Below are 13,279 nucleotides of genomic sequence, written 5' to 3' on the forward strand. Positions count from 1 at the left end.
AAGACTAACAGAAGACCGTCCTGGGGGTGAGTTCTGAGGAAGACAGAACAAACTAGAAGTGAAGCGGAGCGTGGAGAACCAGTCTAGGAAGCAGAGAATAGAAAGGAGGCAAACTGCCCAAGAATCGAAATAATGGAACCTACACACCCATGCTAGCCAGAGCCACATACTCTAATTCACCTAGAATTGGCACAACAGCACCAATTCTGAGGAGGAAGGGGATGAATGGGGGAAGAGAAGAAAGAAAGCAGCAGCTGAAAATTTCAAGAATTCTCTAAGCTGTTCCTCCCTTGGTGAAGGTGGACGGTGTTGTCCGTCTAATCACTGCAGCAAACTGACACAGGGGCCTGCAGACGGCTCGGTGTGGCTTTTGGAGTTGGAGACAGGCCGTTTTCTTGTTAATCGGCAGGCAGGCGTGATAGTGCTTGGCAGAACACAATCTGCTCGAGAATAATTAGATTCCCCCTCACTTCTTGCATCGGTGGCGGAAGCACCCGGAGTATTTACAATACACCATTTTGCTTCCATCCGAGTCCGTATGTTCGCAGGTCAGGATAAAACTGAGGCTGCACAGCACGTTTTTCACCGTAAACAAACGCTGCCTCGGCAAACCCTAAGGGAAGGGCGGGGATCTTGCTCTCTTAATTTCCCAGTCCAAGGAAAGGCTCGCCTTCAGGAACAGCAGCCGCTTCCATGATTTATTGCTGAGAAAGGCCACACCTCTGAGGATTCATGTCAGGAGCCACAGGTACAGCCAACGGAGCAGCCCTCATTTGGTATGAGACAGGGACAGAAGCTAGAAAACAGCCTCCATGAAGAATATGCCTTTATAACATGTTGAAAGTCACGTGAATCAGGACGTGCTCTGTGGTCATAATTCCATCTACCGATGGCAGCTGCTGCTGCTGCAACAGGGAGGCCGTCTGGGGCTGCACACGCCATGGAGGCGGTGGGAGCCTCGCCCCTTCTAAGCTGGGGAGGGGCTCCGGGGGTGCCACTGCAGCTGCCCAACCGTGGCTGCAGACCAGGCCTCCTGCTCTATGCAGGAGGCAGGAGTCCTGCCCTCCTGGGTGAGGCTACAGCTGCCCGAACTGCGGCTGGAAATCCGAGCTTCCCTGAGCTCCTGCTGGGGGCCGGGAGCAGACAGGACCTGCCGTCCCGGGTGGAGCTGCAGCCTCCCTGCTGCGGCTGCAGACCTGGGCTCCAGGCTCGGTGGAGCAGGCAGGAGCCAGGGACAAGCAGGAGCCCCGCCTTTTCTGAGCTGGTGGAGCATGAACTCCCCAGGGGCAGACGAGACATCTCTGCAGCCTGCACCCCGGAGGGCCCGGGAAGACCCGCCCTCCCTCATCCCTGCAGGCTCGGGGGTGTCTGTTCGCGCTGCCTGGTCCCCTCTCCTCTCCAGGTGCCTGCTCTGATCTCCGACCGGGGTTGGGGCCGAGCCTGGGGCAGCCGGAGGCAGACAGATTCTGGGTGGAAGGGGGTAGTCCCCGTAGGCCCCTCCTTCAGACCAGGGAGGGCCTGAAGGCTGCCGGCCAGGTGGCCAGTCCAGGACCGGAGTGGGGACTTGCGGTGCCTCCTCTGGGCGCCCATGGAGGACCACGGGCCAATCGGCAGGAATTTCCTCCCCTCTGAGGTCCATAAAAGCCTCAGGTTCAGCCAGAGCAGGGCACCTAGAGACAATGGGCGAACCACCTACATGAGAGGAGCCACCCTGTCTGCTGAGAGCCTCAGAGGCCTGCAGAGATGTCTGAACGACCTGCTTGTGGAGAGAAGCCACCATCTCCAGGGCCTCCTCTCTGCTGACAGCTCAACACTCCACTGGATGACCTGCCTACAGAGAGGAGCTACCCACTGTGGGCTTCCTCTGAGCTGTTCCAACACTCAATAAAGCTCCTCTTCATCTTGTTCACCTTCCACTTCTCTGAGTACCTCGTTCTTCCTGGACACAGGACAAAAACTCAGGCAAAGGTGCCACCAGCCACAGAGGTTTCCGGCCAGAAAAGCAACACCCAGAAGATAACACAACACTACGATTTGGCAGCAAAGAATGGAGGAAAATGGAGGGAGGAAGAGAAGATGGAGAAAAATCTCTTAGGCATACATGCCTGCTGTTCACCAAGCACTGTGCAAGGCGAAGTACGCAGGCCATCCCCAAGAAAAGGTGACAAAGTGACTTCTGGAATGAAAAGCACAACTGCCATCCTAACCCCTGCCCCACGTTTTCCAGGAAGCAACCCTTTACTTGTTAATAAGCAAGGAGACAATGCATCTGTTACAGCTGTGCCATCAGAGGACACCAGGGCAGAGTTCCCGCAGCACTTAACCAGCCTAGGGCACTTGAGGGCTTAGCCTGGTGTTCTCAGGTGAGTGGCAGGAAAACCCCACAACTCAGGGCGGGTCCCAGGACAAATGCGGCTGATGTCAGAAGACTGTGTTTGGCAATGCAATTAGAGACAAGGAGTAGATGCCTCATTTGAGAATCATTTCTCTAAAGAAAATTCTAGAAATGTGAGGGCAGCTGGAGGAAGATGTGGGGTCAGTAGAGGTGAAAAATACTCAAGGCCTGATTTTGAAAATACCTCTTGTTGCATTTGATTAAATGATTAAAAATTAGCACTAAAAAGAGCCATGGAGATGTATATCAAAGCCCTTCTTTGCTCTGTGAAGAAACTGAGATGCAGAAAAGTTGAGTGACTTCTTGTCTGAGACACCCAGCTAATGAAGAGCCGGGCTGGGCTTAGAATTTAGGAGTCACATCCCCATCACGGGCCTCTGCTCCATCCACCACAATGACATGTTTCTCACTCTGCTGTCACTGATCTTCAGTTTTAGTTTTAGTTTGGTCTTTACTAATACGTTTCAAAATACCCTAAAGAGAAAGGTATCAGATTAACTAGAAGAAGTGATAATTTTTTTTTCCTTTCAAAAGGAAAATTTTAACCACCTTCACCAACAAAGGGATTAAGTCTGCTCTGTGATGGAATTGCATTAAAAATAATGAGGCAGATAAAAAAAACTTTTATTATTTTAATGAATTCAAAAGCTGGAAGCATCGTTGAGATGAGCAGTGTGTTCACTGCCCTGATCCAATGTTACCATGTTTTAAAAATTATTCTGGGTAGAAACTTTTCTGCTACATCAGACAAAAACCCCAAAATATGCCAAGTAGACAGAATATTAAATTAACATCAAATCCTCATCCCTTTCAAAATAGAGATAACTGTTCTAAGGACCATTCTTGAAAGCCCTACCTGTAAGACACAAAACTTGCTCATATGCAAAGATCATCCCTCTCTCTACAATGTAACCCAAAGATTCCTCTGCCTACCATTTAACCCATGTCCTAAGACATTTATGATTCTATACATTCTTTATCTGAATCAACCATTTACTTCTATAGGTATAAGCAAGTTCATTTAATCTCTCTGTTCTTTTGCATCCACAGCTATAGAAAAAGAAATTCCATTTTTTAACTTACCTTACTGGGAGTGATTCTATAGAAGAAAACATCACAGTAACATTTAGCATAAACACAAATCTGACACTTTAATGTGATACTCTCTTAAGTCTCAGAAGAAAATAACATAATCTTCTTTCCCAATTTCAATTCAATGTTCATAGAAATGTTACTCAAAGAGGCCGGGCGCGGTGGCGCAAGCCTGTAATCCCAGCACTTTGGGAGGCCGAGACGGGCGGATCATGAGGTCAGGAGATCGAGACCATCCTGGCTAACCCGGTGAAACCCCGTCTCTACTAAAAAAAATACAAAAAAACTAGCCGGGCAAGGTGGCGGCGCCTGTAGTTCCAGCTACTCGGGAGGCTGAGGCAGGAGAATGGCGTGAACCCGGGGGGCGGAGCTTGCAGTGAGCTGAGATCCGGCCACTGCACTCCAGCCTGGGAGACAGAGCGAGACTTCGTCTCAAAAAAAAAAAAAAAAAAAAAAAAAAAAAAAGAAATGTTACTCAAAGAAAGTACACTACAAACTACAATATTCCATTCTTTTTTTTTTTGAGACAGAGTCTCACTCTGTCACCCAGGTTGGAGTGCAGTGGTGCAATCTCGGCTCACTGCATGCTCTGCCTCCCAGGTTCAAGCGATTCTCCTGCCTCAGCCTCCCAAGTAGCTGGGACTACAGGCGCCCACCTCCACGCTCAGCTAATTTTTGTATTTTTAGTAGAGACGGGGTTTCACCATGTTGGTCAGGATGGTCTCAATCTCTTGACCTTGTGATCCACCCACCTCGACCTCCCAAAGTGTTGGGATTACAGGCTGAACCAAGTAACTTTAATTTCTTTGACCTTCAGTTTTACATCTGTGAAATAAGGATAACAAACCTATATTGAAAGACTACTGTAAGAAAGAAAAAATAAAATACTACTTGAAAAGGACCTAACCTATAGTCTCACATTCAGTATCTACTCAAGAAACAGTCCTCACTCCACCAGTAGACAGATTCAAACATTACTTGATTAGATGAACAAATAATTTTCCTTAACTACCCAAGTATCGTTAAGGCCCGTTTCAACGCCAAAAGTAGACTCAATACCACACAGAGGTATTTTCAGAGCCTAGTTGTGCATTCCCAAGGACTGAGGCGTATCTAGGCCTGTGTGGCATTCTAGTAGACTTGCTCTCCAGTGACCTTCCTGTGGCAGAAGCCAAGATCTTCTGGAGAAAGTAATGGGAAGAAGTAAATGCTTACAGACTCGGTCAAAAGAAAATGGAGAAATAGAAGAAGGAAATTTCAAGTGGACAACTCCAACCCCCGGGTCAGAGGTCAGCACTGTGGGATGTAGGGGCCAAAACAACAACAAATGAAGAACTGCTTCACTGAGAACGCGGTTTCTGGGAGTTTGAGGCGGAACTACTTCCTCTGGAGTCTGTGAAGCAAAATGGGATCCCCGGAAGTGAAGGGTTCAGCCCAACGGCTGCTGGAACAGAACACAAACAGGAAAGTGCCTGGGTGACAAAATCAGAGAGGATCCCGGCAGGCAGCCCACATCCAGAAGAGAGAAAAGGCACCTGGGACACCTGGCATCTGGAGGGCAGGGATGGCAACGTAGAGAAGCGGAGGGAAGAGAGTGTGTGTTAACACATCCTGGGGACAAAGGTGTAGTCCACAGATGGGCCGCACGGACCCTCAGAACTGACTTGGAGGAGCTGCCATTGGCTGTGTGAAGACAGAGCATGGAAGTACTGTGTTGGTGCTATTTTCATCCTAAACTATTATAAGTTGGTAAAGCACGTTATGTGCCTTGAGACTAATGCCACCTCAGTCTAGCTGCTCATTCAGAACAACGTGGAGAGGAAAGCAAGGGAACCAATATTCTCCATGCACTTACTGTGTTTTAGGCACTGAGTGAAGATTGTTCTCATTGAATTCCGTAGTATTTCATTCTAAAGAGCAGACAAACAATTTCATTTGATTAGATACACTTCCTCAATAAAGGCTTTTGAACGAAAGCAAATTTCATTTTGCTGACCAGGCTATACTACGTGAGTGTGTCCTTATAGAAATCAATTAACCTGGAATTAACATTACGTATTTTTGTTGTTGTTTTCAAAGACAGAGTCTCATCCTGTCATCCAGATTTAACCTTTCTCAGTCACATCTGCAAAATGGGGATGGTAAAAATAGGTAATGATAGGAGCTATTTCACACTGTTTTGAGGACTGTGTTACTACACAGTAAGGTGCCTGGCACAAAGTAAGCACTCAATAAATGTTAGCTGTTTTTATGTTTTATAACACCAGGCTGCTAAGCTCTGATGGAGGAAATCATGAAACAAATTCTGGGGAGTGTTTCGTCTACATATCTGATGTCCAATTTTCTCTCGTAGCTGCATGGGGCCCTGGAACCGTATCACATGGTCCGGAAGTTCTCTCAAACTTCCAATTCTACTCAAGCACCAAGCCTCTGCGTGTGTGCATCTCCCTCAGATGATCTTGCTTCCAAATTCACGGAGAAAACGGAAGCCACAGCCCTGTTACCAACTTCCTACCCAACCCCCATAAAGAGCATTATCCTTCTCCTTTAAACTCTCCCCACTTTTGAGAGGAACAGTCCTCCTACACAGACCATCCATTCTCCTGTGTTCCACATCCTCTCTGTCTCCTACAATCATAACCTGGACTTCCTTATCTGCAGTCTCATTTACTTCCCATTCACCACTTCCCCTCAGCCTAAAACCCTGCTGGAGATAGGGAGGGAGGGAGAGAGGGAGGGAGGAAAATATATTTCATTCATATTTTGATTGACTGACTGACTTTCAGGGTTTCACTCTGTCACTCAGGCTGGAGTGCAGTGGTATGATCATAGCTCACTACAGCCTTGAACTCCTGTGTTCAACAAATCCTCCTGCCTTAGCCTCCCCAGGAGCTGCACCACCATGCCTGGCTAATTTCTTTTTTGTTTTGTTTTGTTTGTTTTTTAATAGAGACAGGGTCTCAGTATGTTTCCCAAGCTGGTCTCAAACTCCTAGCCTCAAGCGATCCTCCTGCCTTGGGCTCCCAAAGCCTGGGATTACAAGTGTGAGCCACCTCTCCTGGCCTAAGTCTTATATTTTAACCAATCCCTCCTTTAACCTCATTCACCTCTAGCTACAACACTTTATTTATCCCTTAATAGCCAGGTTGCTAGAAAAAAAACATTTTACACTTGCTATCATCTCCATTTCCCCAAATTTCCAACCTCCCATAATATGTACTGTGACACCATTAAGCACTAAATCTACCCTGGCTTTGAGTTCCAGTGACCTCTTAAATACAAAGTGCACAAGACTTTAATCCTTTCTGCTTACTGCCCCATACATGAATGACTCCCACTTCTACATTACTGTGGCTTCATTACACTGCAGGTTTACTAAAGGCAATCCATCCATCAATCTGGCATAGCTCTGACTATATCCAAGCATATGGTATTGCACCCAGCCTACATTCACTGAATGCATCAATGGAAATAATGAGGGCCTTGAAGACTCCAACGGCTTCAGTGTGCTATCCACTCTGGTTCTATCTCTACTAACCACGGAAAAAGTTAACATTTCTCTTACTAAGTGAATGATACCTTTGGCAACGTAAGATATAAAAGGTGTAAGGTTCTAGCTGATCCTACTCCATACAGCTCCAGGTAAGTAATCTGCCCCAGTGAGAAACGTGTTTATACCGGCAAAGTGCTTCAGGGCTTAAGTCTTCCGAGTTTGACCCCTGCTCACGGCACAGAAGGAGGATGCCCAGGAAACACCATAAGGCTATTCGAAATTGAAACCAATAGCCCTCCTAGTTTCTTTTAATAGACTTTCAGATGCAGTGTTTTCTGCTTTCCTTTAAAAACAGTAGAAGAGTAATTAACATTTTGTAATTTTCAAAGCAGTTGTGTAGGAAGATTTCCTGATCTATGAAAGCCCATAAATTTGACAACAAGAAGCATCACACCAGAGAAATAGATCTTGGTTTATTGTTCCCCACACTTAATTAATGTATTACAATGACAACGTAGGAAATAAATGAATTTACCATCAAAACGAACAGAGTGTGTGTGTGTGTGTGTGTGTGTGTGTGTGTGTATACATTTTTTTTGGGGGGGGGGGCGGAGTCTCGCTCTGTCGCCCAGGCTGGAGTGCGGTGGCGTGATCTCGGTTCACTGCAAGCTCCGCCTCCCGGGTTCATGCAATTCTCCTGCCTCAGTCTCATAAGCAGCTGGGATTACAGGCGCCCGCCACCAGGCCTGGCTAATTTTTTGTATTTTTAGTGGAGATGGGGTTCACCGTGTTATCCAGGATGGTCTCGATCTCTTGACCTCATGATCCACCCGCCTCGGCCTCCCAAAGTGCTGGGATTACAGGCGTGAGCCACCGTGCTGGGCATAAAACAAACAGTATATTAAACAAGAAAAATGAATTTAGGAATTGGCTTTCTTCCCTCCCAAACTCCCTTACTCTGCACAAGTCATTTCTGATGAAGAGATTGAAAGAAAACGAGAAATTTAATAATGAAAAACAGTAGTACTACTAATAACAATTCCAGCAATTATTCCGGTATTATTTTGAAAAGAAAAAAAGTATTGCTTAATCTTTAGCTTTTGCTTCACAGCAAATTCCAATCCTTTCAGGACACAACCAATAGTAAGCAGATAATGTTCGTCCCTTATTTCCAGACATTTCTTGTTTCAAAATAGCAACCCAAAAGGAAGACTCCACTGATTGTTTGTAGATATTCTGATTGAAGAAAAATATAAAATTTCAAGCCCATCAACCCGTTCTGCTCTATAATAATCAAAAACTGGCTTTACAATAAAAGGTTATCAAACCAAATAGTCTGATCATCACATAATTTCTCATGAAAGCTGAAAAGGAAATACAATCATTCTCTTATTGGTTCATCTTTCACCAAACACTTATTGTACTAAATGCTGGCGATACAGAAGCGAAGATTACTTCACGCCCTACAGATGCTCACAGTCACCACCAAAAACTACACATCTGGTCAGGTACGGTGGCTCACGCCTGTAATCCCCGCACTCTGGGAGGCCAAGGCAGGTGGATCACCTGAGATCAGGAGTTCGAGACCAGCCCGGCCAATATGGGAAAACCCCCTCTCTACTAAAAATAGAAAATAAAAGAATTAGCCTAGTGTGGCGGCGGCACCTGTGGTCCTGGCTACTCTGAGGCCGAGGCAGCAGAATCGTGTGAACCCGGGACGCTGAGGTCGCAGTGAGCCAAGATCGTGCCACTGTACTCCAGCCTGGGTGACAAAGCCAGACTATGTCTTCAAAAAAAAATCCACATCTAAGAATCATGTTTATCTTGAGCTACGGAATTCGAAGGACAGAATTTTTTTCAATTAATGTTAAGGTCTGGAAGTTTTCCTTTGTCTCTTAACCTTTGGCTCACATACCTAATTTGGTTACTATGTGTTTACTACATGCAAAAAGACTTTCTTGGGTCTATGAATCATTTCTAGTAAACGAAGCTAATAATAACTTTTCATCAGAAGGCTCTTTGTCCCATTTTTGCATCAGAAACGGGCAAGAAAAAAGTGAAACAAAATAAAACAACAACGTGAAGATTTTTTAAAATCCTGCCCCTGGGATGTTGATGAGGGCAGAGACAAGCAATTTACCTGCATGCAAAATTAAGTTTTATAAATAATTTAGATTCTAAAGAAAGGAACTTTTAGAATGACATCTGCTGATACTCTAAAGCTTATAACTTTGAGTTATTGGGAAGGTAAGAACATATTTTCCCCATAAAAATAAGTTCTGTATCATGGTTATGATCCAAGATGAACTCACAAAAACCTACATTTTGGGTTCCTTCGATAAACATTAAAAGCCTGCTATTTGTGAGGCACCAACTGTTAGGGATATAAAACCACATAAGACCCAACCTCTGCCCACAGGAGCTTAACAGTCGAGTGGAGGAAACTAAATCAACGTTTGCAAGAAATGCTGTGTTTCCTAAAATAGCCACAAGGTGTTTTGGGGAGCAAAGACAAGGCGCACCTTGATCAGACTATGAAAGGGAAAGTCACAGAATGCTTTCTCTTAAGAGGTCATGTGTGAGCTGAATTTGAAGGCTGATTAGGAATTACCCACACTAAAAAGGAAATCACAGGTAAAAAGGTCAAACAAACCGTATTTAGTGATTTGCTGAATCGTGGAGGTGGGTGACACAAAGGGGTCTAGAATGAGTCTCGAATGACTCAGGTGTCTGGTTTGGATGAACAGTTCAACGTAGGCACCATTCACAAAGAAAGGGATGCTAGGAGATACGAGGGCGAAGATGAAAAGGTCGTATGCAGACCGCAAAGCTTAAACCTTCACCTCACATCTGTTTGAAGAGCAGGGGCATTTTACTTAGTGCTTACCTCAGCGAACCCAATGAGTAGCGAAGCCTGGGGCGAGGGACAAGAGCTGCCCCTGGCATCACTGCCTGTTACCTGTCCCTTCGGGTGCCCCCCGCCTCCGCTGTTTGGCCTCTGTTTGTAGCTCGTGTTTTGGCCTTGCCAGCAAGTGTCCTTCAGGGAGGTCTGGCTACTCACAGTTTACAGACGAGAACACTGAGGCAGAGCGATCACTAACTCGACAAGAGAAAACAACCAGCAAATGGCCCTCTTGTCCCAGAGCCCACGTTCTTCCCCAGAACGCTGCCTGGCTTAAGAAACAGCAGCAATTCTGTTTCTTATGAACTCATGAGCTTCCCAAAGACAGACTCTCATCTGGTCAGCATTGTGGGTGGATCATAAGCAAACGGATGCCAGCAGACATCCCTCTCAAGCTATTCCTTTTAATTCTGTTCTTTGTCAGATGCAAAAGGCCTAATTCAATATTAGAATTCCTCTATATCCAGTATCAGGTCACCTGGATCGCTTGTCCTAAAGGAATATAGTTCCTCCTCGCCACAACAATAAGCTTTGTCTTCCCCCCGCCATTGGTCAGCTTCCTTCCTTTACATTCTGCTACAATCTGTTGTTGTGGTTAATTACACAAGAGACTAGCACAGTCGTATCAATCCCTAGTGGAAGTGCTTTGAGAATCTGCAAACCAGACCATATATTATGGGGCTTCCACATTTTCAAGTGTCACAGGATCGCAAGCGTCTGATCACGGCATTAAGGATCCAGACCTGTGGTTCACATGAAAGATGAGCTTCCTAAAGAAATACGTTGCCAGTGAGACCCCAATAGGTTGAAGATTGCGGGAAGCTGAGATGCTTAAATTATTCTAGTTAATGGGCTTATTCCCCACTGGTTGTGCAGACTGAACGGACAGTTGCAGGTGCAAACGGAGAGGTAGACAGACCTTTAAATAAGTAAAGAGCCAGGGAGCACTAGCTGTGGAAGCACAGGTTTCAGAATGAATTATTAAAGCCTGCACAGCTCCGCAGCTGAGGGTGTGACTGATTTCTAAGTGAAGACATCTTATCCTGAATGCGGCTACTTTCAGGCAAAAACAGACTCCTTCTTCCCCGGACTCTCTTTCTCCATCGTTGGTGAAAAATGAAACAGCTCTGTTGGTTTGTAATTGATGTGTCTGACACCAAAATTCCATTCTATGTACTTCCATCCTCTGAGATACACAGTACGGGAAGAAGATCGTCTTGACAGGCAGAATAGCAGGTTTTGACACAAAGTCATTGAGATACATGTGATGGAGAATTTTCTACTGAGACAAAACGCAGTTCTATTTGAAAGTTTACCACACATTTCAACTTTCACTTTGAAGAAACACTTTAAGATAAATAAATAAATAAATACACAATGGTTAAAAGAGGAAATTGGCTTTGTTTTTTTTAAGAACTACCCAGTAGAGTAGAGCATGCCTTTTTATATTTACTCTTTTTATAAAGCTATTTACTGAAAAATATGGAAAGGTAGAAGGTGCTTAGAATGTCTAGCGTATAATAAGTGCTCAATTTATTGATGTGAATCATATTTACACATAAATATACAGACAAACCAGAATATGTAAATGTGAAGGGATATAATCACCCCAACACCATGAATTCCACCTTAATTTTCCTCTCCCTGACAAACTACTGATTAAATTGTAAAAATTGCTCTTTAATCTAGATAGCATGTTTCGTACGCATTTAAGAAACGTTTACTGAGCTCCTGCTTTATACCAGCCTAGTTCTCAGTACAGGTAGAGCAATGAACAAGATACATGAGGTCCTTATTCCAACGGAGCTTAATTCTACCCAGAGTGAGATACACAGTACCGAGAAGTAAATAAATAGGAAGATATTTTCAGATAATGTTCATGATGTGGTGATAAAAAAACAGAATACCACAAGCGTGTGGAAGGCAGAACTACTTCAGAGGGAATGACCAAGGAAGGCGTCTTTGAGGCAGTCACATTGAACGGAGTCCTGAAGACGGAGAGAGCCAAGCATTAAAAAAGGTTTTCTAAAGTGCTGGGGGGAAAGCATGTGTATTAGCCAGAATTAAATTCCCTGCTTTCAACAGAACACCAAATAAAATGATTTACCCACAGAAAGGGTTCTTTTTCTCACTGGAGCCCCACGACGCCATTAGGCAGCCAAGCTCCTTATACCTTTGTCTTTGCCACCCCTGGTGTGCAGCTCACCAGAGGGCCGCTGTGCTGAGCAGTGACTCAGCCTTCCAGTGATGAAGAATGGGGAGGGCTGAAGGGCAGGTGCCCAGCCAGCCTGGTCAGTCCTTCCTATCAGCAAACAGTAGCTTCCCCAGAAGCCCGGCCCATAAATGTTTCACTTAATCGCCCTAAACTGTCCCACAGATACAGTGAAGCCAAGTAAGTGTCTTGCTTTCAACTGGCACGGATGGGCCTTTTTTTTTTTTTTTTTTTTTTTTTTTTTTTTGAGACGGAGTCTCACGCTGTTGCCCAGGCTGGAGTGCAGTGGCGCGATCTCGGCTCACTGCAAGCTCCGCCTCCCGGGTTCACGCCATTCTCCTGCCTCAGCCTCCTGAGTAGCTGGGACTACAGGCGCCCGCCACCGCGCCCGGCTAATTTTTTGTATTTTTTAGTAGAGACGGGGTTTCACTGTGGTCTCGATCTCCTGACCCTGTGATCCGCCCGCCTCGGCCTCCCAAAGTGCTGGGATTACAGGCTTGAGCCACCGCGCCCGGCCTGGGCCTTTTGTAACTCAGAAAAAACAACAACAACAACAAGAAAAAATTGAAACTCTGTTAGCAGGAAGAAAGCAAGAATGGGCACTGGCCTGCGATAAGCCATGTCTGCTGAAGCATCCTAGGCGGGGCCATGGCAAGTGCAAAGTCCACTGTAGGATAATAGGTCCAGCTTGTAAAACAGAAGACCAGGGTGTAGGAGTGCAGGGAGCACGACTGGAGCACAGCCCAGGAAGACTGTGAGTGACATGGAGGGAACACGACTGGAGCACAGCCCAGGAAGACTGTGAGTGACATGGAGGGAGCACGACTGGAGCACAGCCCAGGAAGACTGTGAGTGACATGGAGGGAGCACGACTGGAGCACAGCCCAGGAAGACTGTGAGTGACATGGAGGGAGCACGACTGGAGCACAGCCCAGGAAGACTGTGAGTGACATGGAGGGAGCACGACTGGAGCACAGCCCAGGAAGACTGTGAGTGACATGGAGGGAGCACGACTGGAGCACAGCCCAGGAAGACTGTGAGTGACATGGGAGCCAACGGCACTGAGGGCTTGCCAGGTCCTAGAGCGGGGGGAGTATGTTTTTTTTCTCCGCACCCCCTCCCCGCCCCGCCTCGCCTCCCAGATGTGGTCTTGCTATGCTGCCCAGGCTGCTCTCAAACTACTAA

The 13,279-nt window shown here is 46.0% G+C and overlaps 1 protein-coding gene across 7 annotated transcripts in view; it reads right to left on the bottom strand.

Moving 5' to 3' along the window:
* Positions 1 to 13,279, bottom strand: part of SMYD3 (SET and MYND domain containing 3) — a 758,748-nt gene that overhangs the window by 402,916 nt on the left and 342,553 nt on the right. The window contains exon 1 of one of the 7 annotated variants that reach the window (XM_050771900.1): positions 12,089 to 12,307. The exons of the other annotated variants lie outside the window; for them this stretch is intronic. The gene's annotated coding sequence lies outside the window, so the exon portion shown is untranslated. Of the gene's footprint in view, positions 1 to 12,088; positions 12,308 to 13,279 lie in introns of those variants that run through there. 7 annotated transcript variants of the gene reach the window in all.

Source organism: Macaca thibetana, chromosome 1 (assembly GCF_024542745.1).
Source record: "Macaca thibetana thibetana isolate TM-01 chromosome 1, ASM2454274v1, whole genome shotgun sequence".
Taxonomy (NCBI): domain Eukaryota; kingdom Metazoa; phylum Chordata; class Mammalia; order Primates; family Cercopithecidae; genus Macaca; species Macaca thibetana.